This window comes from Vitis vinifera, chromosome 10 (assembly GCF_030704535.1).
Source record: "Vitis vinifera cultivar Pinot Noir 40024 chromosome 10, ASM3070453v1".
Taxonomy (NCBI): domain Eukaryota; kingdom Viridiplantae; phylum Streptophyta; class Magnoliopsida; order Vitales; family Vitaceae; genus Vitis; species Vitis vinifera.
In genome coordinates this window covers 22,229,817-22,254,048 of record NC_081814.1, presented here as the reverse complement: position 1 = coordinate 22,254,048, position 24,232 = coordinate 22,229,817, and positions in this window count along the sequence as shown.

The following is a 24,232-nucleotide window of genomic DNA, read 5'->3' as shown; positions in this document are numbered from 1 at the left end:
ACTCACCCAAGGGCTATCAGATATAGGGTAAATAATACATGCTTGAAGTAGCTTCAGCACCTCAGCTCGCACCACCTCTTGTAAATGAGGATTCAATCTTCTTTGAAGTTGACGAATTGGCTTTGCTTCCTCCTCCATATATATATGATGAGTGCAAACTAAAGGACTAATGCCTTTCAAGTCGGATATTTGCCATCCTATTGCTTTCTTACACCTCTTGAGAACTTCCATTAAACAATTCACTTGATGATTGGTCAGAGATGAAGATATTACAACAGGACATTGATTATTTTCCTCAAGATATGTATATTTCAGCTCCATAGGTAGAGGCTTCAGATTGAGTTTTGGAATTTCTTTATCAGCAGCTGCCTCTTCTTCTTTATTGAATAAAGGTAGAATCTCTTCTATCTTTCTCCAACTTTGTAGAGTAGCAAGCTCATTAGGGGATTTAGACAAACCTTCCTCAAAATCTGCAAGACTTTTATTCAACTTGTCTTGCATCTTCTGATTACAGTGCTCCTCCACTAAAGTGTCAATTATGCACAGCTCTTCTGGACCCTCTTCTTCTTCCGGAGTGGTTTGCTTTTTAGACATATAGAAAATATTGAGATCAAGTGTCATGTTGCCAAAAGTGAGTTGCATCAGCCCATTCCTGCAATTGATGATTGCATTTGAGGTAGCAAGAAATGGCCTTCCAAGGATGATAGGAATTAAATTAGCTTCTTTTACAGTAGGATCTGTATCAAGGACAATAAAATCTATAGGATAGTAGAAATTATCAACTTGAACCAAGACATCCTCAATTACCCCCCTTGGAATTTTCACTGATCTATCTGCTAGAGATAGAGTGATTGTTGTTGGCTTCAACTCTCCAAGTCCCAATTGCTTGTAGACGGAATATGGAAGCAAATTCACATTTGCTCCCAAGTCTAACAAGGTTTTCTCCACTACCTTTCCTCCAATCATGACTGAAATGGTAGGACTTTCCGGATCTTTGTACTTCAAAGGAGACTTACATTGTAAGATTGCACTTACTTGCTCAGTCAAGAAGGCTTTCTTATTTACAGTCAACCCTCTTTTGATAGTACATAAGTCCTTTAGGAATTTTGCATATGTTGGAACTTGTTTAATCATATCCAGTAGTGGGATATTTACTTTCACTTGTCTCAATATTTCAAGGATTTCAGTTGCATTTCTAATCCCCTTTTTCCCATGTAATGCTTGAGTAAAAGGTGGAGAAGTTGATTTCTTCAGCATTTCTTCCTTCAGAAGTTCCTTCTCTGGAATTGCATTCATTGTTGAATCAGAGTCCTTCTTTTCACCGATCTCACTCTCTTTATCTTCCCTTTCATCCCCTTTCTTTATCTCTTCTTCTTCTTTCTCAACATGTGGCTTGGGTGTTGGCTTCTCAATTTTTTTACCACTCCTTAGAGTGATCAAGGCTTTAACATCTTTCATCTGTGATGATTCTCCCTCTTGGCTTTCCATTTCATGGACACCTTTGGGGTTTTGGTGGGGTTGAGAAGGAAATCTTCCCTTTTCTTGCACTGTATTCAAATTTGTGAGCCTTGAAATTGAATATTGGATATTATCAAACTTTTGGGATATATCATTTTGCATTCCATCCATCCTTTTATTCAAAGTACTCTCCACTCTGTCAATTCTTTGATTGATTTGAGCATTGGTGGCTTCTTGGTTTCCAACAAAATCTCCCACTACCTTGCTGAGATTTGCCATTGCTTGTTCAAGACTTGAAGATTGTTGAGATGGTTGATCCGGCTGTTGGTATTGAGTTGCTTTGGCCTTCCATGAGAAATTTGGATGATTCCTCCAACTTGAGTTGTAAGTATTTCCATAAGGCGCATTGTTATTAGGCTTGAATTGTCCAACAACATTTGCTTGATCTCTAAACATTTCCCTTTCAGCTGAAATTGCAGGGCATTCCTCCACTAAATGTTCATATGATTTACAATTTTGACACAGCTTCACTTGCACTAGTGCTTCAGCAACAGCTTGCACTTCATGTATTCTTTTCAGCTCCAGCTCCTCCAATCTTCTTGTCATAGCTGCCAACTTTGTTTTCATATCATCATCTTCTTTCAAGGTATACATTCCAGCCTTAGCATTGAAAGCACTCAGTTGAGACTTCATCTTACCCACTTCTCCTTTGGTTGGTTCATCTCATCCCCTTGAAACTTCAGCTACATAGCTCAAGAAATCCATAGCTTCCTCTGGATTTTGCTCATGAATCTCCTCCACACATTGTCTCGAGGAGTTGCTTCATTGAGGAGCACATACCATCATAAAAATAGCTTACCAATAGCCAAGTATCAAAGCCATGGTGAGGGCAAGCATTTATAGCTTCCATATATCTTTCCCAACACTTATAGAATTTCTCATTCTCTTTAGCTGAGAAGTTTGAAATTTGCCTTTTCAAGCCATTTGTTCTATGAGTGGGAAAAAATTTCTTGAGGAATTCAGCTTGTAAGTCAGTCCAAGAACGGATACTCCTTGGCCTTAAAGAATTAAGCCAAATTTTGGTCTTATCCTTTAAAGTAAAAGGAAATAACTTAAGCCTCATCAAATCAATTGAAGCTCCTCCCTCTTGGAATGTATTACAAACATCTTCAAATTCCTTGATGTGTGCATAGGGATTCTCACTTTCCATCCCATGGAAAGTTGGTAGAAGTGGAACAAGATACGGTCTGATCACTAGCTGCTCTGTAGGGGGCACTATACATGATGGTGCACTCATACGAGGTGGATGCATGCGGTCCCTCATTGATCTGAATTCATTGAGATTGTCTTGACGACCTTGGTGACTATGCTGATCTTCAGGTGTAGCTTCCATGATATTCAAGCTCAATTTGAATTCTTTGTTATGAGGTGTATCACACTTAACAAGCCTTCCTCCACTGTCTCGTATCCACTTTGGCATACACAACTAGTATCTATCTGCAACTTAAATGAAAATAAAGGACAACAAAAGGAAACAGGGCTACAACAACAAAATTAAACTAAGCTGAATCTAAAAGATAAACTTGGATTATGAATAAATAAAGAAAGAATGAGAATTAGTAAAGTGAAAGAAACGTTACCAAACTTGTGATGAAGATCACAAGTGCTCTAAAATGGTATCACTATAGACTTGAGACCTTCCCCGGCAACGGCGCCATTTAATTCATGCTTAATTGGTGTCTCAGCTGATTCATGTCCAGCTGGGGCTCCTTGGATGAGGGAGTAATCAACAAAATTTATAACCTATTACACCATATACTAGGGTAGCAAAGAAAAAGCTACTATAGCATAGCGGCTCTAGGATCGTTCACTGGGAAGGATTAGCAAATTATCAATGATATCAATTCAAAGTGAATTGGTTTTGTTTCATTTCAAGGTTAGCTTAAGAAATACAATTCAAACCTTGATTGGTAAAGATTTAGATTCAAACTAACTAACAAAACAAGTAATGGAATTACTTAGGAGGAAAAACATTCCTTGGAGGGTCAGGTTCACTGGGGTGGTTCCTCATGCAAAAGACATAGCTCCGGTCAGATGGTTCATTTCCTCGCGTTAGAGATTCAACATATAGTCAATTCTCTAACCGGTATTGTACAGATACATCCTTTAATTAGATTTCAACTTTAATTCTCTCACTGATGCAACTTGCAATGGTTCAAACCTATCACTAAGCCTTAACCATTCAAGGTGATCTTTAACCTTGGACTTCCCTTCTCAAGCTCGCAAGAGATAACTAATGGATGTCTCTTTGGAGTCCAAAAGCTTACCAAGTGTTGGCAATTCCAGAAAATCCTACCTTAAAGTCACCTCCCAGAGGCTCGCAAGGGGTAAACTAGTGCATCTCCTTGGTTGGAGATCACTTGCCTTACCAAGTGTTGGCCTAGGTGACTCTAAGGTGTTTTAAGTTAACTAAAAACATAGAAATCACTAAAGGATTTCACTTCCTTTTCATTAATTGATGAAACCACAAAGCTTTGCATTCTTGCACTTGGAACCTTCCCCGGCAACCTTAGCTCCAAGGAACTAGAGGTTTAGTTACTCATTCTCTGGGGAAAATTCCTCAGAGAGTTCATAACTTAGAAAAAGATAAAAAAATACAAAGTGAGAAGGTAAGGCAAAACAAAGGTCCTAAACTTTACTTGCTTTCCAAAACTTTACAAAGGGTCTCCTCTTCTGAGAACAGGCTCTCGAGGGGTTTATATATGAACATAATACAAAACTAAATATTACATGGATATTTACTCTTTTTACTAACTTAAAAGCTAAGGAATCTTGTAATTGGTGTCTTACAAGGAGAATTTTGGGATTTAGACAACAAAAATCTGATGGAAAATATCTCCCAATGTCGGTAGCAAATATCGGGATGCACTAAGGACCATTTCGCAAGAGAAAATGATGTCTGCGAGATTTCGCAGACACACAAAAGGGCTGCGAAATCACTTCGTAGCAAAAGGCTATTCTCGCAGGGCTGCGAAGTTGGCTTTCATCTTGAGGTTCTCAGCTTCTAACTTGTGGCATATATCGGGCAAGTTCAGGAGGAAAACCACAACACTATACAAAAAGGCTGCGAAATCATTTCGCAACAAAAGGGTGATTTCGCAACACTTTGCAAAATGCTTCCTTCAGCTTAGAGTGATTGACTTGCAATGGTTGTAACTTCTTCATTTCAACTCTGAATTGCACACCATTTGAAGCATTGGATTTTTGACTTCCTAAGCTTTGAAATGGTATATAGCATGCATCAATTGGACTTCAGAAAGTGCTCCAAAAGTGGCTGATACGACTGTCATCAAGAATATGCTTCATGGAAGATTCTCTTTATTCCTCTCCTTGCATTCCGGATTTACTCATGGCAAAGAACTTCCAAGATTTGCCCAAGATTCTACATAACTCTCCTCAATCTTGGATTGCTTTGGTGATCAAAAGGCTATCAAAACACCAAAACTTAACACAATTTGATTAGAATTGATTGCAAGGGTCCTTAACATGTTAATTGGGTTAAAAGGCAATAACTACTACTCAAAAGTGTTTAAAAGAGTTTATTATAAGCTATCAAATAGTATTTTTTGAGTAGTAATCAGCTTTGGTGATCAAATTACTAACAAAAACACCAAAACTTACACAATTTGATTAGAAATGATTGCAAAGGTCCTTAATATGTTAATTGGGTTAAAAGGTAATAACTACTACTCAAAAGTGTTTAAAAGAGTTTAGAACAAGCTATAAAAAAAGCACTTTTTGAGTAGTAATCACTCTAGGTCATAAATGAAAAATGACTCTTAGTCGAGAGCTCTAAGCTCTGAATGGAAAATAAATGACTTTGGGTTAGAAATGAAAATTGACTCTAGGTCGAGACCTCTGGACTCCAAATGGAAAATAAATCACTCTCGGTCATAAATGAAAATCGTCTTTGGGCCGAGAGCTCTCGGCTCTAAATGGAAAAGAAATTACTTTGGGTCATAACTGAAAATCGACTATGGGTTGAGCACTCTCGACTTTGAATTGAAGAGAAATGTCTCTCGGACATAAATAAAAAACGACTCTAGGTCAAAAGCTTGGGGCTCTAAATGAAAAGAAATGACTCTGGGTTATAAATGAAAAATGGCTCTAGATTGAAAGCTCTAAGCTCTAAATGGAAAAGAAATGACATTGGGTCATCAATTAAAATCGACTCTTGGTTGAGAGCTCTAGGCTCTAAATGGAAAAGAAATGTCTTTGGGTTAGAAATGAAAATCGACTCTAGGTCAACAACATTGGGCTATAAATGGAAAAGAAATGACTCTAGGTCATAAATGAAAATTGAGTCTGGGTCGAGAGCTCTAGGCTCTAAATGGAAAAGAAATGAATCTGGGTCAAAAATGAAAATCAACCCTAGGCCGAGAGCTATGGGCTCTAAGCACAAAAGAAATGAGTTTGAGTCAAAAATAAAAATCGACTCTAGATCGGGAGTTTCGAGTTCTAAATGGAAAAGAAATGACTCTGGGTTATGAAATAAAAACAATTATGGGTTGACAACTTCGAGCTCTAAATGGAAAAGAAATGACTTTGGGTCATAAATGACAAACGACTCTAGGTTGAGAACTTTGGGCTCTAGATGGAAAATAAATGACTCTGGGTTAGAATTGAAACTCGACTCTAGGTCGAGAGCTCTGGGCTCTAAATGGAAAAGAAATGACTCTGGGTCATAAATGAAAATTGTTTCTATCTTGAGAGCTTTGGGCTCTAAATGGAAAAGAAATGACTCTGGGTCATAAATGAAAATCGACTCTAGGTCGAGCACTCAGGGCTCTAAATGGAACAGAAATGACTCTCACTTATAAATAAAAAACGAATTTGGGTCGAGAGCTTGGGACTCTAACTGGAAAAGAAATGACTTTGGATCATAAATGAAAAATGACTCTAGGTCAAGAGCTCCGAGCTCTAAATGAAAAAAAAAAAAAACACTTTGGATCATAAATGAAAAATGACACTGTTTCTAGAGCTCCGGGCTCTAAATGGAAAATAAATGACCCTGGATGATAAATGAAAAATGACTCTGGGTCGAGAGCTCTTGGCTCTAAATATAAAAAAAAATGATTATGGGTCATAAATGAAAATCAACTCTTGGTGGAGAACTTTGGGCTCTAAATGGAAAAGAAATGACTCTAGGTCATAAATGAAAATAAACTCTTGGTGGAGAGCTTTGGGCACTTAATGGAAAAGAAATGACTCTCGGTTATAAACGAAAAACGACTTTGGGTTGAGAGCTCCAGACTCTAAATGGAAAAAAAATGACACTAGGTCATAAATGAAAATCAACTCTTAGTCGAGAGCTCTAAGCTTTAAGTGGAAAAGAAATGACTCTGGGTGATAAATGAAAAACGACTCTGGGTGGAGAGCTCTTGCCTCTAAATGAAAAGAAATGACTATGGGTCATAAATGAAAACCAATTCTAGGTCGATAGCTTGGGACTCTAAATAGAAAAGAAATGACTATAGGTCATAAATGAAAATCAACTCTTGGTGGAGAGCTTTGGGCTCTTAATAAAAAAGAAATGACTTTGGGTCATAAATGAAAAACGACTTTGGGTCGAGAGCTACAGACTCTAAATGGTGAAAAAATTCCTCTAGGTCATAAATGAAAATCGACTCTCAGTTGAGAGCTCTAGGCTCTAAATGGAAAAGAAATGACTGTGGGTCGTCAATGAAAAATGCACTTTGGGTCGATAGCTCTGGGCTCTAAATGGGAAAAAAATGACTCTTGGTCATAAATGAAAATTGACTCTAGGTCGAGAGCTTTGGCCTCTAAATGGAAAAGAAATGACTCTAGGTCATAAATGAAAATCGACAGTAAGTCGAGAGCACTGTGATCAAAATGGAAAAGAAATGACTCTGGGTCATAAATTAAAATCGACTCTAGGTGATTACTACCGAAAAGTGCTATTTTGTAGACCTAATTATAAGGGTTTTAAGCACCTTTGAGTAGTAATCATATTCATTTAACCTAATTAATTCATTAAGCCCCTTAGTAATTAGTTCTAACCATTTTTAGTGGCAAGTTTACATGTTTTTCATCAGCTTATGAACCAATTCAAGCATGCCAATTGATGGAGGAGCTACTTGGGCGAGTTAAGCAAGGATTTTGGACGTTTACAGGCTTGAATTTCAAGTGGAAACATGAGCACAAGCAATGGCAACACCATTTCGCAAGGGGAGGCAATTCACTTGCCAAAAAATTTGGCCATTTCGCACCATGAAGAAACCACCTTGCGAAATTTCGCAAGGTGGCTTTTCACCTTGCAAAATTTGGACCTTTCATCTTCCCCCCTTGCGAAATGCCTTTGAAATCCCCTGTTTTAAGACCCTGTTAATGATATTCCACTTCCGGTTCTCCAAGATATTTTGCTTGACTTTTAGCTTTGTAAATACCTATTTTACCCTTGTAATCAACCAATGAAAAGGTTGCTTTTGTAATAGCTCTTGTAATTTAGCTTGTTATTGTCTTTAAATAGAGGTGAAGAGCTTCAGAAAGGTTGTTGTAACCTACATGATAATCTTGTAACCTGTAACTTTATAAGTTATAAGGGCACTTTTGTTCATACTTTTCTTTTCTCTTTTCTTTCTCATTTTCTTAGTAGTCAAACATCCTTGGAGGATGAAATCCCCAAGGATGAGAGGCTAAAACCTTTTAGTTTCTTGAAGTAATGGATGCCATGTGAAGCTCTCGTGTCAGGATGGAGATTTCCAAGCCATAAATGTAAGTAGCTGAGCGTCATAAATGTTATCATTCAAAGTAAAGCTTTTAATCCCTCTGACTTGCTTTGAATGGCCAATACTTGATAAACTTTTGGTCTCAGTGGATTCTTACTGTTAGATCCACTGACGTTCATTAGTTATCTCCTACAAGCCATTGTATTGCAAGTCGAGGAGACGACCTATATCAATAAAAGAGCATTTATGAGGTTCAGCTACCCCTTTTTGTAAGTTTTCAAGGACTAAAACTCAGTTGTTAAACTCATACCGGTTCGGAAAGTAAGCATCACCTTAGTTGCTTCCCAAACTCGAGGTGAAAAGTCCCAAAATCTCCATTTTTACACAGTGAGTTAAGCATGGCTATCCAAAGCTTTGAGAAACTTCTTTTTCCATCTTTTAACCTATTTTCATGTTAGTTTAGTTTACAACACCTTCATCTTTTTATGTTTTCATCTTAACCTAATTTTTATTAAGAAAAGTTCACTCCATCCTCCGAACTTCACCAGTTAAAGTAAAAACCCTTCCCAGTGTTCGATCCTAGAGCCACTATGCTATAGTAGCTTTGCTACTTTAGTGTAAGGACCTTAGGTATAAATTTTGTTGATACCCTTACATGCCAAGCTACCAAGAGTCGGGTTATCAAATGGCGCCGTTGCCGGGGAAGGTGCTACTTCACTATGAATACATCAGCCGGAGGTAACTTGTGAGATTTCTCATGAGTGAGGTGAATTCTATCTCATTTTTCATCTACTAACTTTTTATTTTAGTTTTAGAACATTTTAAACTTAGTTTAGATAAATTTCTTTTAGTTTTTAACTTTCATTTTTAGTTTATTTTTCATACTCTGTTTTTCCTTCCGCATGCTCTGTTTTTTTTTTCTTTTTCTTTGTTTTGTTTATTTGTTTTGTTCCAGCTGAATCCGTGCATGCCCTATTGGGTTAGAGACCAAGAGGGAAGGTTAGTGCGGATAGAGACTCCACGAGCTACTGAATTAGAGATTATTTTGGAAGTCATGGAGGCACTCACTTTTGCAACAAGCCCTTTGAAGCTCTTTTGGCCAAGTACGGAATTAAGCATAAGGTAGCTACACCTTATCATCCTCAGACAAGTGGCCAAGTAGAGCTAGCCAACCGGGAAATTAAGAACATCTTGATGAAGGTGGTGAACACCAATAGGAAAGATTAGTCTGTTAAGCTCCTTGATTCCCTATGGGCGTATAGGAGGGCTTATAAGACTATCCTTGGGATGTCACCGTACCGTCTTGTTTATGGCAAAGCTTGCCATCTTCCCGTTGAGATTGAGTTCAAGGCATGGTGGGCCATTAAAAAACTCAACATGGATTTAACTAAGGTTGGGCTAAAGAGGAGTTTGGATTTGAATGAGCTTGAGGAATTGAGAAATGATGCCTATCTCAACTCAAAAATAGCTAAGGAAAAGCTAAAGAGATGGCATGATCAGTTGGTGACCAAGAAAGAATTTTTCAAGGGACAAAGAGTCCTGCTATATGACTCTAAGCTTCACCTATTTCCGGGAAAGCTCAAATCAAGGTGGGTAGGGCCTTTTGTCATCCACCAAGTACACTCACATGGAGTAATTGAGTTACTTAACTCAAAAAGTGCAAAGACCTTCAAGGTAAATGGGCAAAGACTCAAGCCCTACATCGAGCCATTTTTCCGTGACAAGGAGGTACTCCTCCTCCATGACCCATCACATCCTTGAGAAAGTGTGGTAAGTTGATGAGCTTAGCATGAAAAGCTAAGTGCTCATCTCTTTTTGTTTTAATTTTAGTATTACATTCTTGTTTACTTTGCTTTTTTAATACTTTTGCACATATTTTGTTTAGGTTTCTTAGTTTTGATTTTGATTTTTTTTTTTATGTTTGTAATGGAGCTTTGATGTCCAATAGTAGGTACGAAAGCTCACAAGCTCACAAATGTGGAGAGAAAGGTGAAATAGGGGAGAAATATATCTAAGTCCAAGCTTAAAAGCCCATTTCGCAACTCAAAAAGTGAGTTGCGAAAATTTGGTAAGGTGAATTTCACCTTGCGAAATGCACATTTTGGCAAGATGCAATTTACAACCTCTCGGGATTGCACTTTCGCAAGGAGTAACCAGTGCGAAAATTTTCGCAAGTCATTTTTCACCTTGCAAAATTGTTTTCAAAGAAAATATCAAAATGCAACCTCTCGGGATTGGTTTTTAAGGGGAGTAGCCAGTGCGAAAAATTTGGCAAGGTGAATTTTCACCTTGCGAAATTTTTTCTTCATGCTTACCAAGGATTTGATTCTTTTTAAATTCATTTTCAAACTTCAATTTTGTAGTTTTAACACTCCTCAGTTCATCCCCGTACTTAGACCAATTTTCAAAATTTTTTTTTTCATGGCCAAAAACCCTTTTTAAAGCCTTCTCAACTTCATTTTTCATGCATAAAACACTATTCCCCTTGCATTTCCTCTCTAGGCCGCGTGCTTCATTGTTCCAAGGTGAGTAATTTTTCATTTTTCTCCATTTTTGGCTCCTTAAATTGCTTGTTTATGTCATTTCTATGTTTTAGGAACCATAAACATGCATTTTCATCCATTAAAACCATTTCAAAAATCCATTTTTTCAAATCAAAGACCCACATGGCCGGCCACCATTTTTGCAAAAATATCTATCTTGCAATGTGTTTTAGGCTCCAAAACTTACTCCATTGCATTTAGAATCATGTTTCCATTAAAACCATACCCTTTTTCTGAATTTTAAACCGTTAAAAATGAAAACTCAAATTCAAAGTAAGCATTGGAGAAGAAGATGAATAGTGCCGCGTGAATAGTGCCCGTTGCCAAATTTAGCAACCACTATTCATGCCTTGCAAATTTTGCACTGGTTACCATTTCAACTGTATTTTTTGACACTTTACCCTTGGGATGCTCTATTTTTTGTGCTTTTCAGTCTTATTTCAGTATTTATACCATGGCACGGACACGGGGGGCATCCTCTTCAGCTAGTCAGCGTGGGGCCTACTCACAGAGAGGTGGTCGTTCTACACCATCTCAGCCTGCCCCGGCCCCAAGTTCCCTCTACTCAGCACGGGTACGGGACCAGACGATCATCTGGGTCTTCCAGGGCACCAGTGCCACCCCCTGTGAGCAGTCCTCCACCTAAGAGGATTAGGATTTCAGGACCAGGCGAGTCCTCCAGAGCCCCTGATTACTACTCAAAAAGTGCTATTTGATAGCTTATAATTAGTCCTTTTAAACACTTTTGAGTAGTAGTTTTGGCCTTTTAACTCAATTGGCATGTTAAGGACCCTTGAAAGCAATTTTAATCACTTTGTGTAAGTTTTGGTGTTTTTGTTAGTAATTTGATCACCAAAGCAATTCAAGATTGAGGAGAGTGTTGAGGAATCTTGGGCAAAGCTTGGAAGTCATTTGCCAAGAGTAAATCTGGAATGCAAGGAGAAAGAGTAAAGAGAATCTGCCAAGAAGCATATTCTTGATGACAGTCATAGTAGCCACTTTTGGAGCACTTTCTGAGGTCCAATTGATGCATGTTATATACCATTTCAAAGCTCATGAAGTCAAAAATCCAATGCTTCAAACAGTGCACAATTCGGAGTTGAAACGAAGAAGTTGCAGTCATTGCAAGCCAATCACTCCCAGTTGAAGGAAGCATTTTCCAAAGTGTTGCGAAATCACCCTTTTGCTGCGAAGTGATTCCGCAGCCTTTTTGTACAGTAGGGTGTATTTCCTTCTGAAGGTGCCCAATATATGCCGCAAGCTGGAAGCTGAGAACCTCAAGGTGGAAGCCAACTTCGCAGCCCTGCGAGAATAGCTTGTAGTTGCGAAGTGATTTCGCAGCCCTTCTTGAGTGCCTGCGAAATCTCACAGACACCATTTTCTCTTGCGAAATGGTTCCTGAAGCATCCCGATATTTGCTACCGACATTGGGAGATATTTTACATCAGATTTTTGTTGTCTAAATCCCAAAATACTCCTTGTAAGCCACCAATTACAAGATTCCTTAGCTTTTAAGTTAGTAAAAAGAGAAAATATCTATGTAATAATTAGTTTTATATTATGTTCATATATATACCTCTCGGGAGCCTGTTCTCAGAGGAGATCCTTTTGTAAAGTTGTGGGTAAGCAAGTAAAGTTCAGTTCTTTGTATTGCCTTACCTTCTCACTTTGTATTTTTTATTTATTACTAAGTTATGAACTCTCTGAGGAGTTTTCCCCAGAGAATGAGTAACTAAACCTCTAATTCCTTGGAGCTAAGGTTGCCGGGGAAGGTTCCAAGTGCAAAAATGCAAAGCTTTGTGGTTTTAGCTAGTAATGAAGAGGAAGTGAAATCCTTTAGTGATTTCTATGTTTTTAGTTAACTTAAAACACCTTAGAGTCACCTGGGCCAACACTTGCTAAGGCAAGTGATTTCCAACCATGGAAATGCACTAGTTTACCCCTTGCGAGCCTCTGGAGGGTGACTTTAGGGTAGGATTTTCTAGAATAGCCAACACTTGGTAAGCTTTTGGACTCCAAGGAGACATCCATTAGTTATCTCTTGCGAGCTTCAGATGGGTAATCCAAGGTTAAAGATCACCTTGAACGGTTAAGGCTTAGTGAGAGGCTTAAACCATTGCAAGTTGCATCAGTGAGAGAATTAAAGTGAAATCTAATTGAAGGATGTATCTGTACAACGCCGGTTAGAGAATTGACTATATGTTGAATCTCTAAAGCGAGGAAATGAACCATCTGACTGGAGCCGTGTCTTTTGCATGAGGAACCACCCCAGTGAACCTAACTCTCCAAGGAATGTTTTTCTTCCTAAGTTATTCCCATTACTTATTGTGTTAGTTAGTTTAAGTCTAAATCTTCACCAATCAAAGTTTGTGTTTTATTTCTTAAGCTAACCTTGAAATGAAACAAGACCAATTCACTTTGAATTGGTATCATTGATAGCTTGTTAATCCTTCCCAGTGAACGATCCTAGAGCCACTATACTATAGTAGCTTTTTCTTTGCTACCCTAGTATATGGTGTTATAGGTTATAAATTTTGTTGATTACTCCCTCAAACAAGGAGCACCAATTGGACACGAATCAGCTGGCACACCAATTGGGCATGAATCAGCCCCTCCATCACCTCCAGCATCTACTATCCCAGGCTCTTCACACGTAGCACAGGTCCTCAAGCGGCCTATGATAGCAGGGCCACCCCTCCCAGGCAACACGGATATCAGAGATAGGCCATTTCACGATGAGATCTGTATGGAGCATGAGACTCTCCGCCTATTACCAGAGCTAGAGGAGTCATACCGCTTTCTGCAGAGGTACCACATCGAGCCATTTATGACTCCTAGGTCCTTCTATTACCCTAGGGTAGTCTTAGATTTCTACCAGACTATGACTACTAGAGGCGTCCAGGACCCCATAGCCATTCATTTTTTGATTGATGGCTAGCATGGTATTTTAGAGGCCCGAGATATAGCCGCCTCTATGCATTTTCCGCCTATCCCTGAGGACCTTGGTTCCTTCCGGCATTGGTCTCAGTATTCAGAGCCCGACATGGTGTCTACCTTATCAGGAGGTAGAGTCACTGGTAGGACCATTTTGAGGAGGGAGCTTCCTCCACAGATGTTACTTATCGATTTGGTGCTCCGCACCAATCTTTTTCCACTCCAGCATGTCGTCCAGAGGAGAGGTGCTATCCTAGATGCGCTCTACCGCATCTCTGAGGGATTCTACTTTGGACCCCACCATCTAGTCATGGCTGCTCTTACCTATTTTGAGGAGAAGGTGCATAGAAAGCGCCTACGCAGAGCTGGTACTATTCCACTCTTATTTCCGAGGCTGATCTCTCAGGTCTTAGAGGATATGGGATACCCTTCTCAGCCCCACCTAGAGCGTCGTCATCATTGTCGAGAGCTCTTTACCAGTGAGAGTTGGACCCAGTTCTTAGACCGCTCACCCATGGACCAGGGTATCCCTAGACCATTAGCCCCCGCGCCTCCAGTTTCTCCAGCAGCCTCAGTACAGACATCACCAAAGCAGGACCCACATACCACAGAGCCTTCTTCTTCAGTACTTGCTCCAGTGACTTGCACTACTGATACTCCCACACCACCAGTCATTCCTGCTCCAACCTATGTTGAGTCTTCAGCAGGGCCATCCATCACTGTCTCCGCTACAGAGTTCAGAACTCTCATGTCGTCCTTTCACTCATTGAGCGCCTCTCAGGCCACCTTAGTCCGTGAGATGCAGGCCATCAGACGACAGATGGATACCATACAGACACATCAGGCTCAGCATATAGCTATTCAGGCTCAGCATACAGCTATCCTGGACCAGCACTCCGCCATGCTCTCTCAGATCTATCATCACCTGGGCATATCACCTCCTCCACCTCAGGAGCCACATCCATGATTGGATATTTCTATCTCCATTTTGTACATGTTTTTTGTATATGATACATGTTTTATATTCTGAGATTGTATGTACCTCATGCTTATATCTTGTACTCAACTCTCTCAGTTTATATAAGCATCATTTTTTGTATCTTATTTCCTCTCTCACGTTTCTTATGGTTTTTGAATCATGTGGATGCACTCACACGCCTTGAATACCACATCACCATAAGGTATATCATTCCTTCCTCGTCTTTTTCGATAGAAACATTGGGGACAATGTTCATCTCGGTTGGGGGGAGAGTTGAGGAAGTAAGTATTTCCTATTTTAGTTAGTTATTTTGTTGATTTAGTAGTTTTTGACCTTTTTCAAAATTTGTTGTTTCATTCTCTATGGTTGTTAAAGATAATTTCTCAAAATAAAATAGGATAAGTCAAGTTTTAACTTAGTTACTTAAGTCTTAGAGTTTGTTTTATGCTTTCAAAGTTGATAATCTATTGAAGCCCTCTTTGATTTCGAACTTATTTCTTCCATTTCAAGCTTTACACACACCGTGCACATTAGATCCCGGATATATGATGTAAGACTTTCTCACCCTCTAAGCTTAGGAAAATTTTGACTTGGTTCATTACTTAACCTCTTTTTAATAGTGTTGGGACACCTCAAAAAGACCAATGAGTCTTAAAAAAAAAAAAAAAAAAGAAAAAAAAAAAGAGAGAATAAGCTTCTATTCTTTCCTTGAAACCTAAGCATGATCCGAAGGGGTGGCGAAAGCCTTTAAAACCCGATGCCCTAAACCTTGATTGGTTGGGAGTCATCGATCCTCTGCTTGCTACATAGGTGAATTGGTTAAGTTTAGTGAGTAAAAAGAATTGTGAATAAGAAGGTGTGTTCCTAACCTATTAAGAGTTGGTTAATTTTGCCAAAGTTCGAGAAAAGCTTAGGTTGGGGAGAGAGGATAGTTGTACATGCTATATCCGGAAGCTAATCTCATTAACACTTAGCTCATTATGGAAGAGTTTGATTCGGAACCTTGAGAGTAGAGATTCTTTTGATACTTAATTGCATATTCTCCACTCTTTGTACTTTTTGTTTAAGTTTTAGCTTTGACAACTCCTATTGCATTTTGAATCTTCATATCTTTAGTTCACCATGTGAGATGTGTTTTGATATCAGTCATGCCACTCAATCATTTTTTGGAGTGATTTGCGTGACCTCTTTTATGTATATTATTATGTTTGCTTAGTTTTTATCTCCTCCATTGCTAAGGGACTAGCAATGAGTCGATTGGAGGGTGTGATTACTACCGAAAATTGCTATTTTGTAGACCTAATTATAAGGGTTTTAAGCACCTTTGAGTAGTAATCATATTCATTTAACCTAATTAATTCATTAAGCCCCTTAGTAATTAGTTCTAACCATTTTTTAGTGGCAAGTTTACATGTTTTTCATCAGCTTATGAACCAATTCAAGCATGCCAATTGATGAAGGAGCTACTTGGGCGAGTTAAGCAAGGATTTGGGACGTTTACAGGCTTGACTTTCAAGTGGAAACACGAGCACAAGCAATGGCAACACCATTTCGCAAGGGGAGGCAATTCACTTGCCAAAAAACACAATTTTGCAAGGTGAATTTCACCTTGCCAAAATTTCGTAAGGGGGTTTTCTTCATGGTGCGAAATTTGGCCATTTCGCACCATGAAGAAACCACCTTGCGAAATTTCGCAAGGTGGATTTAGGCACCTTGCGAAATTTGGACCTTTCATCTTCCCCCCTTGCGAAATGCCTTCGAAATCCCCTGTTTTGAGACGCTGTTGATGATATTCCACTGCCGGTTCTCCAAGATATTTTGCTTGACTTTTAGCTTTGTAAATACCTATTTTACGCTTGTAATCAACCAATGAAAAGGTTGCTTTTGTAATAGCTCTTGTAATTTAGCTTGTTATTGTCTTTAAATAGAGGTGAAGAGCCTCAGAAAAGTTGTTGTAACCTACATGATAATCTTGTAACCTGTAACTTTATAAGTTATAAGGGCACTTTTGTTCATACGTTTCTTTTCTCTTTTCTTTCTCATTTTCTTAGTAGCCAAACATCCTTGGAGGATGAAATCCCAAGGATGAGAGGCTAAAACCTTTTAGTTTCTTGAAGTAATGGATGCCATGTGAAGCTCCCGTGTCAGGATGGAGATTTCCAAGCCATAAATGTAAGTAGCTGAGCGTCATAAATGTTATCATTCAAAGTAAAGCTTTTAATCCCTTTGACTTGCTTTGAATGGCCAATACTTGATAACCTTTTGGTCTCAGTGAATTCTTACTGTTAGATCCACTGACGTTCATTAGTTATCTCCTACGAGTCATTGTATTGCAAGTCGAGGAGACGACCTATATCAATAAAAGAGCATTTATGAGGTTCAACTACCCCTTTTTGTAAGTTTTCAAGGATTAAAACTCAGTTGTTAAACTCATACTGGTTCGGGAAGTAAGCATCACCTAAGTTGCTTCCCCAACTCGAGGTGAAAAGTCCCAAAATCTCCATTTTTACACAGTGAGTTAAGCATGGCTATCCAAAGCTTTGAGAAACTTCTTTTTCCATCTTTTAACCTATTTTCATGTTAGTTTAGTTTACAACACCTTCATCTTTTTATGTTTTCATCTTAACCTAATTTTTATTAAGAAAAGTTCACTTCATCCTCCGAACTTCACCAGTTAAAGTAAAAACCCTTCCCAGTGTTCGATCCTAGAGCCACTATGCTATAGTAGCTTTGCTACTTTAATGTAAGGACCTTAGGTATAAATTTTGTTGATACCCTTACATGCCAAGCTACCAAGAGTCGGGCTATCACTAGGTCGAGAGCTTTGGGCTATCAATGGAGAAGAAATGAATTTGGGTCATAAATTAAGTACAACTCTGGGTCAAGAGCTCTGGGCTCTAAATGGAAAAGAAATGACTCAGGGTCATAAATGAAAAATGACTTTTTATCGTGAGCTCCCGGCTCTAAATGGAAAAGAAAGGACTCTGGATGAAAAATGAAAAATGACTTTAGGTTAAGAGCTCTAGGCTCTAAATGGAAGAGAAATGACTCTCGGTCATAAATGAAAAACGACTCTTAGTCGAGAGCTCCAAGCTTTAAATGGAAAAAAAATGATTATGGGTCATAAATGAAAAACGACTCTGAGTCAAGAGCTCTAGGCTCTAAATGGAAACGAAATGACTCTAGGTCATAAATGAAAAATGACTTTTGGTCAAGATCTCTGGGCTTTAAATGGAAACAAAATGACTCTGGGTCATAAAAGAAAAATGACTCTAAGTCGAGAGCTCCGGGCTCTAAATAGAAAATAAATGACTCTAGGTCATAAATGAAAAACTACTTTAAGTAGAGACCTTTGGGCTCTACATGGAAAAGAAATGAGTATGGTTCATGAATGAAAATGGACTCTAGGTTGAGAGCTCTAAGCTTTAAATGGAAAAGAAATGACTCTGGATTATAAATGAAAATCAACTCTTGGTCGAGAACTCTGGGCTCTAAATTGAAAAGAAATGACTCTGGGTCATAAATGAAAATCATCTCTGGGTTGAGAACTCTGGGCTCCAAATGGAAAAGAAATGACTCTAGGCCATATATGAAAATCGACTCTAGGTCAAGCACTCTCGACCTAAAATGGAAAAGAAATTACTCTAGTTCATAAATGGAAAACAACTCTCGATCGACGGCTCCGGGCTCTAAATGCAAAAAAATGACTCTAGGTCATAAATGAAAAATGACTCTGCGTCGAGAGCCCTAGGCTCCAAATGGAAAATAAATGACTCTGGGTTATAAATCAAAAATGACTTTGGGTCGACAGCTCTCGACTTAAAATGGAAAAGAAATTACTCTAGTTCATAAATTAAAATCAATTCTAGGTCGAGAGCTCTAGGCTCTAAATGGAAAAGAAATGACTTTGGGTCATAAATTAAAATCAACTCTTGGTGGAGAGTTTTAGGCTCTAAATGGAACAGAAAATGACTATGGTTCAAAAATGAAAAATGACTCTAGCTCGAGAGCTCTAAGCTTGAAATGGAAAAGAAATGACTTTAGATCATAAATAAAAATGGACTCTCTATTGAGAGCTCTAGGCTTTAAATGGAAAAGAAATGACTCTAAGTCATAAATTAAAATGGACTCCCTATTGAGAGCTTTGGGCTCTAAATGGAAAAGAAATGACTTTGAGTCATAAATGGAAAATGGCTCTAGGTCGAGAGCTCGGGGCTCTAAATGGAAAAGAAATGACTTTAGGTCATAAATGAAAAATGACTATCGGACGAGAGCTCCGGGATTTAAATGGAAAAGAAATGACTTTAGGTCATAAATGAAAAATGACTTTGGGTTGAGAGCACTGGGCTTTAAATGGAAAAGAAATGACTCTGGGTCATAAATGAAAAACGATTGTGGGTCGTGAGCTCTGGGCTATGAATGGAAAAGAAATGACTATGGGTCATAAATAAAAATTGACTCTTGGTTGAGAGCTCTGGGCTCTAAATGGAAAAGAAATTACTCTAGGTCATAAATGAAAAATATACTCTCGTCGAAAGCTCTGGGCTCTAAATGGAGAATAAATGACTCTAAGGTATAAATGAAAAACTACTCTAGGCCGAGAGTTGTAGGCTCTAAATGGAACAGAAATGACTCTAAGTCGTGAATGAAAAATGATTCTGGGTCATGAGCTCTTGGCTATCAATGGAAAAGAAATGACTCTAGGTCATAAATGAAAAATGACTCTGCATTGAGAGCTTTGGGCTCTAAATCGAAAAGTAATGACTTTTGGTCATAAATGAAAATGGACTTCAGTTCGTGAGCTCTGGGCTCTAAATGGAAAAGAAATAACTCTAGGTCATAAATGAAAAATGACTTTAGGCTCTAAATGGAAAAGAAATTACTCTAGGTCATAAATGAAAAACGACTTTGGGTCGAGAGCTCTAGGTTCTAATTTGAGAAAAATTACAATGGGTCATAAATGAAAATCAACTCTTGGTGGGGAGCTTTGGGCTCTAAATGGAAAAGAAATTACTCTGGGTCATAAATGAAAAATGACTATAGGTTGAAAGCTCTAGGTTCTAAATGGAAAAGAAATGACTCTGGGTCAAAAATGAAAAACGACTTTGGGCTCTAAATGGAAAAGAAATGACTCTAGGTCATAAATGAAAAACGACGATGGGTCAATAGCTCTAGGCCCTAAATGAAAGAGAAATAACTTTGGGTCATAAATTAAAATCAACTCTAGGTCGAGGGCTCTAGGCACTAAATGGAAAAGAAATGACTCTAGGTCATAAATGAAAAATGACTATGGGTCGAGAGCTTTAGGTTTTGAATAGAAAAGAAATGACTTTGGGTAGTACATGAAAATCGACTCTAGGTCGAGAGCTCTAGGGTCTAAATGAAAAACAAATGAATCTGGGTCTAGGTCAAGAGCTTTGGGTTCTAAATGGAAAAATATGACTTTGGATCATAAAATAAAAACGGATCTGGGTCGAGAGCCTTGGGCCCTAAATGGAAAATAAATGACTCTGGGTCATAAATGAAAAACTGCTCTAGGTCAAGAGCCTTGGGCTCTAAATGGAAAAGAAATTACTCTAGGTCATAAATGGAAAACGACCTTGGGTCGAGAACTGTAGTCTCTAAATGGAAAAGCAATGACTTTGGGTCATAAATGAAAAAAACAACTCTCGGTCAAGAGCTATGGGCTCTAAATGGAAAAACATGACTCTCGGTCACAAATGAAAATTGGATCTGGGTCGAGACCTCTAGGTTCTAAATGGAAAAGAATTAACTCTAGGTCAGAAATGAAAAAACAACTCTGGGTCAATAGCTTTGGACTCCATACGAAAAAGAAATGACTCTTAGTCAGAAATGAAAATCAACTCTAAATCGAGAGCATAGTGCTCTAAATGGAAAAGAAATGATTCTGGCTCATAAATGAAAAACGACTCTGGCTCGAGAACTCCAGACTCTAAATGGAAAAGAAAGGACTTTGGGTCATAAATGAAAATCGACTCTGGGTTGAAAGCTCTGGGCTCTAAATGGAAAAGAAATGACTCTAGGTTAGAAATGAAGATCGACTTTAGGTCGAGTGCTCTAGGCTCTAATGGAAAAGAAATGACTCTAGGTCAAAAATGAAAAATGACTCTATGTCGAGTGCTCGGGCAACTAAATATAAAAGAAATGACTCTGGATCATAACTAAAAAGTGACTCTAGGCTCTAAATGAAAAATAAATTACTTTAGGTCAAGAGCTCTAGGCTCTAATTGAAAAGAAATGACTCTGGGTCATAAATGAAAATCAACTCTTGGTGAGGAGCTTTGGGCTCTAAATGGAAAATAAACTACTCTGGGTCATAAATGAAAAATGACTATGGGTCGAGAGCTCTAGGTTCTAAGTGGAAAATAAATGACTCTGGGTCATAAATGAAAAACGACTCTAGACTCTAAATGGAAAAGAAATTACTTTGGGTCATAAATGAAAATCAACTCTTGGTGGAGAGCTTTGGGCTCTAAATGGAAAAGAAATGACTCTGGGTCATAAATGAAAAATGACTATGGGTGGAGAGCTCTAGGTTTTAAATGGAATAGAAATGACTCTAGGTCTTCAATGAAAAAAATGAATATGGGTTGAGAGCTTTGGGCTCTAAATGGAAAAGAAATGACTCTAGGTCACAAATGACAATCGACTCTAGGTTGAGAGCTCTAAGATCTAAATGGAAAAGAAATGACTCTAGGTCGAAAATAAAAAATGACTCTCGATCGAAATGGAAAATAAATGACTTTGGGTCATAAATAAAAAACAACTCTAAAGCAAAAGGTCCGGGTGGTAAATGGAAAAAAAAGACTCTAGGTCATAAATAAAAAACGACACTGGGTCGAGAGCTCTGACCTCTAAATGGAATAGAAATGAATGTGGGACATAAATGAAAATCGACTCTAGGATAAGAGCTCTTGGCTCTAAATGGAAAAGAAATTACACTGGGTCATAATTGAAAATCGAATTTGGGTGGAGAGCTCTGGGCTCTAAATGGAAAAGAAATGACTTTGGGTCATAAATGAAAATCGACTATAAGTTGAGAGCTCTAGGCTCTAAATAGAAAAGAAATGACTCTCAGTCATAGATTAAAATCAACTCTAGGCCGAGAGCTTTAGGCTCTAAATGGAAAAGAAATGACTCTAGGTTATAAATGAAAAAAGATTTTGAGTCGAGAGCTCCCTGCTCTAAATGGAAAAGAAATGACTCTAGGTCATAAATGAAAAACGACTCTAGATCGAGAGGTTTAGGCTCTAAATGGAAAAGAAATGACTCTTGGTTGTCAATGAAAAATGCACTCTGGGTCTAGTGCTTTGGGCTCTAAATGGGAAAGAAATGAATCTTGGTCATAAGGGAAAATCGACTCTGGGATGAGAGCTCTCTCGGCTCTGAATGAAAAAGAAATGACTTTGGGTCATAAATGAAAATCGCATCTAGGTCGCGAGCTTTGGGCTGTAAATGGAAAAGAAATGACTCTAGGTCATAAATGAAAAACGACTCTAAGTCGAGAACTTTGGGCTCCAAATGGAAAATAAATGACTCTAGGTTAGAATTGAAAATCGACTCTAGGTCGAGAGCTCTGGGCTCTAAATTGAAAAGAAATGACTCAGGGTCATCAATGAAAATCGACTCTGGGTTGACGGCTCTAGGCTATAAATGGAAAAGAAATGACTTTGGGTCATAAATTGAAAATGACTCTTGGTCGAGAGCTTTGGGCTCTAAATGGAAAAGAAATGACTCTAGGTCATAAATGAAAATCAACTCTAGTCAAGAGGTTTGGGCTCTAAATGGAAAAGAAATGACTCTAGGTCATATATTAAAATCAATTCTGGGTCGAGAGCTCTCGGCTTTAAATAGAATAGAAATGACTGTGGGTCATAAATGAAAATCGACTTTGGCTCCAAAGCTCTAGGTTGTAAATGGAAAAGAAATGAGTCTAGGGTATAAATGAAAAATGACTCTACGTCAAGAGCTCAGGGCTCTAAATGGAAAAGAAATTACTCTAGGTCATAAATGAAAAACGACTCTGGGTCGAGAGCTCTCGCCTCTAAATGAAAAAGAAATGACTCTGGGTCATAAATGAAAATCAAATCTAGTTGAGACCTCTGTGCTCAAAATGGAAAAGAAATGACACTAGGTCATAAATTAAAATCTACTCTAGGTGGAGAGCTTTGGCCTATAAATGGAGAAGAAATAATTTGGGTCATAAATTAAATACGAGTCTGGGTCAAGATCTTTGGGCTCTAAATGGAAAAGAAATGACTCTGGATCATAAGATAAAAACGTCTCTGGGTCAAGTGCTCCGGGCACTTAATGGAAAAGAAATGACTCAGGGTCATAAATGAAAAATGACTTTTAGTCGAGAGCTCCTAGTAGTAAATTGAAAAGAAAGGACTCTAGGTCATAAAAGAAAAACGACTCTAGGTCAAGAACTGTAGGCTCTAAATGGAAAAGAAATGACTGTTGGTGATCAATGAAAAATGCACTCTAGGTCAAGAGCTTTGGGCTCTAAATGGAAAATAAATGACTCTGGGTCATAAATGAAAATTGACTCTAGGTCGATGATTACTACCCAAAAAGTGCTATTTTGCGCCTTTAATTCATTATGTTTTAAGCACTTTTGTGTAGTAGTTCTCCATTTTTATTCCAATTGGCATGTTAAGGACCTAGCAATGACTTCTAATCATATTTGTGGCTAGTTTTAGTGTTTTGACAGTTTTTTGGATCATTAAGACAAGCCAAGTAAAGGAGAGAAGCAAAGAGGAAAAGCAAAGGAAAGAAGCAGTTTTTGTAGCCGTGCACTATCACTTTGGGAGGCTCTATTTTGTTCATCGTGCAAAATCACCTTTCAAGAATCCCATATTCGGAACCGGCTTGGAATTGCTGACAAATCAAGTACCTATAGGGGTATATTGCCATTCGTATAAGGAGCTCAAAATGGCAAATTTCGCACCTTGTACTGTTCATGCGAAAATGCCATGCAAGTGCGAATTTCGCACCTTGTATTGTTCATGCGACTTTGGTGAGAAATCTCCTCTGTTCTGCCGACTCCACATGAGATCTTTTCTTCTGTATTTTTTGATGTAAATTTCTTTCTTATCCTTGTAATTAACCAATCATAGGCTTTGTTTTGTAAAGACTATAAGAGGGGTGAAATTATATATTTTACACTTAGTGAAATTTTCCTCTCGAGGAAAAATACAGAGTTCTCTTTGCTTTCCTTTTCTCTCTTCTATTTTCTTTTTCTTGGAAGCCAAACAACCTCTGAGGATGTTTTCCTAGAGGATGAGAGGCTAAACCTTTAGCTCTGAGGGACTTTCTTTCTTCCATTTTTACCTAGTTTTATGTTAGTTTAGTTTCAAACACCACTTTCAAAACAAATTTTTATTTTCTTTTAAACTTTAAGTTTTTGACAAAGGAAATCATCATATTCAATTTCTAATCTCGAGTCTATCACTGGTAGAGTGAAAACCCATCCCAGAGTTTGACCCTAGAGCTGCTATACTATAGTAGCTTTGCTACGCTAATATGAGGTCATAGGATTTATAAAT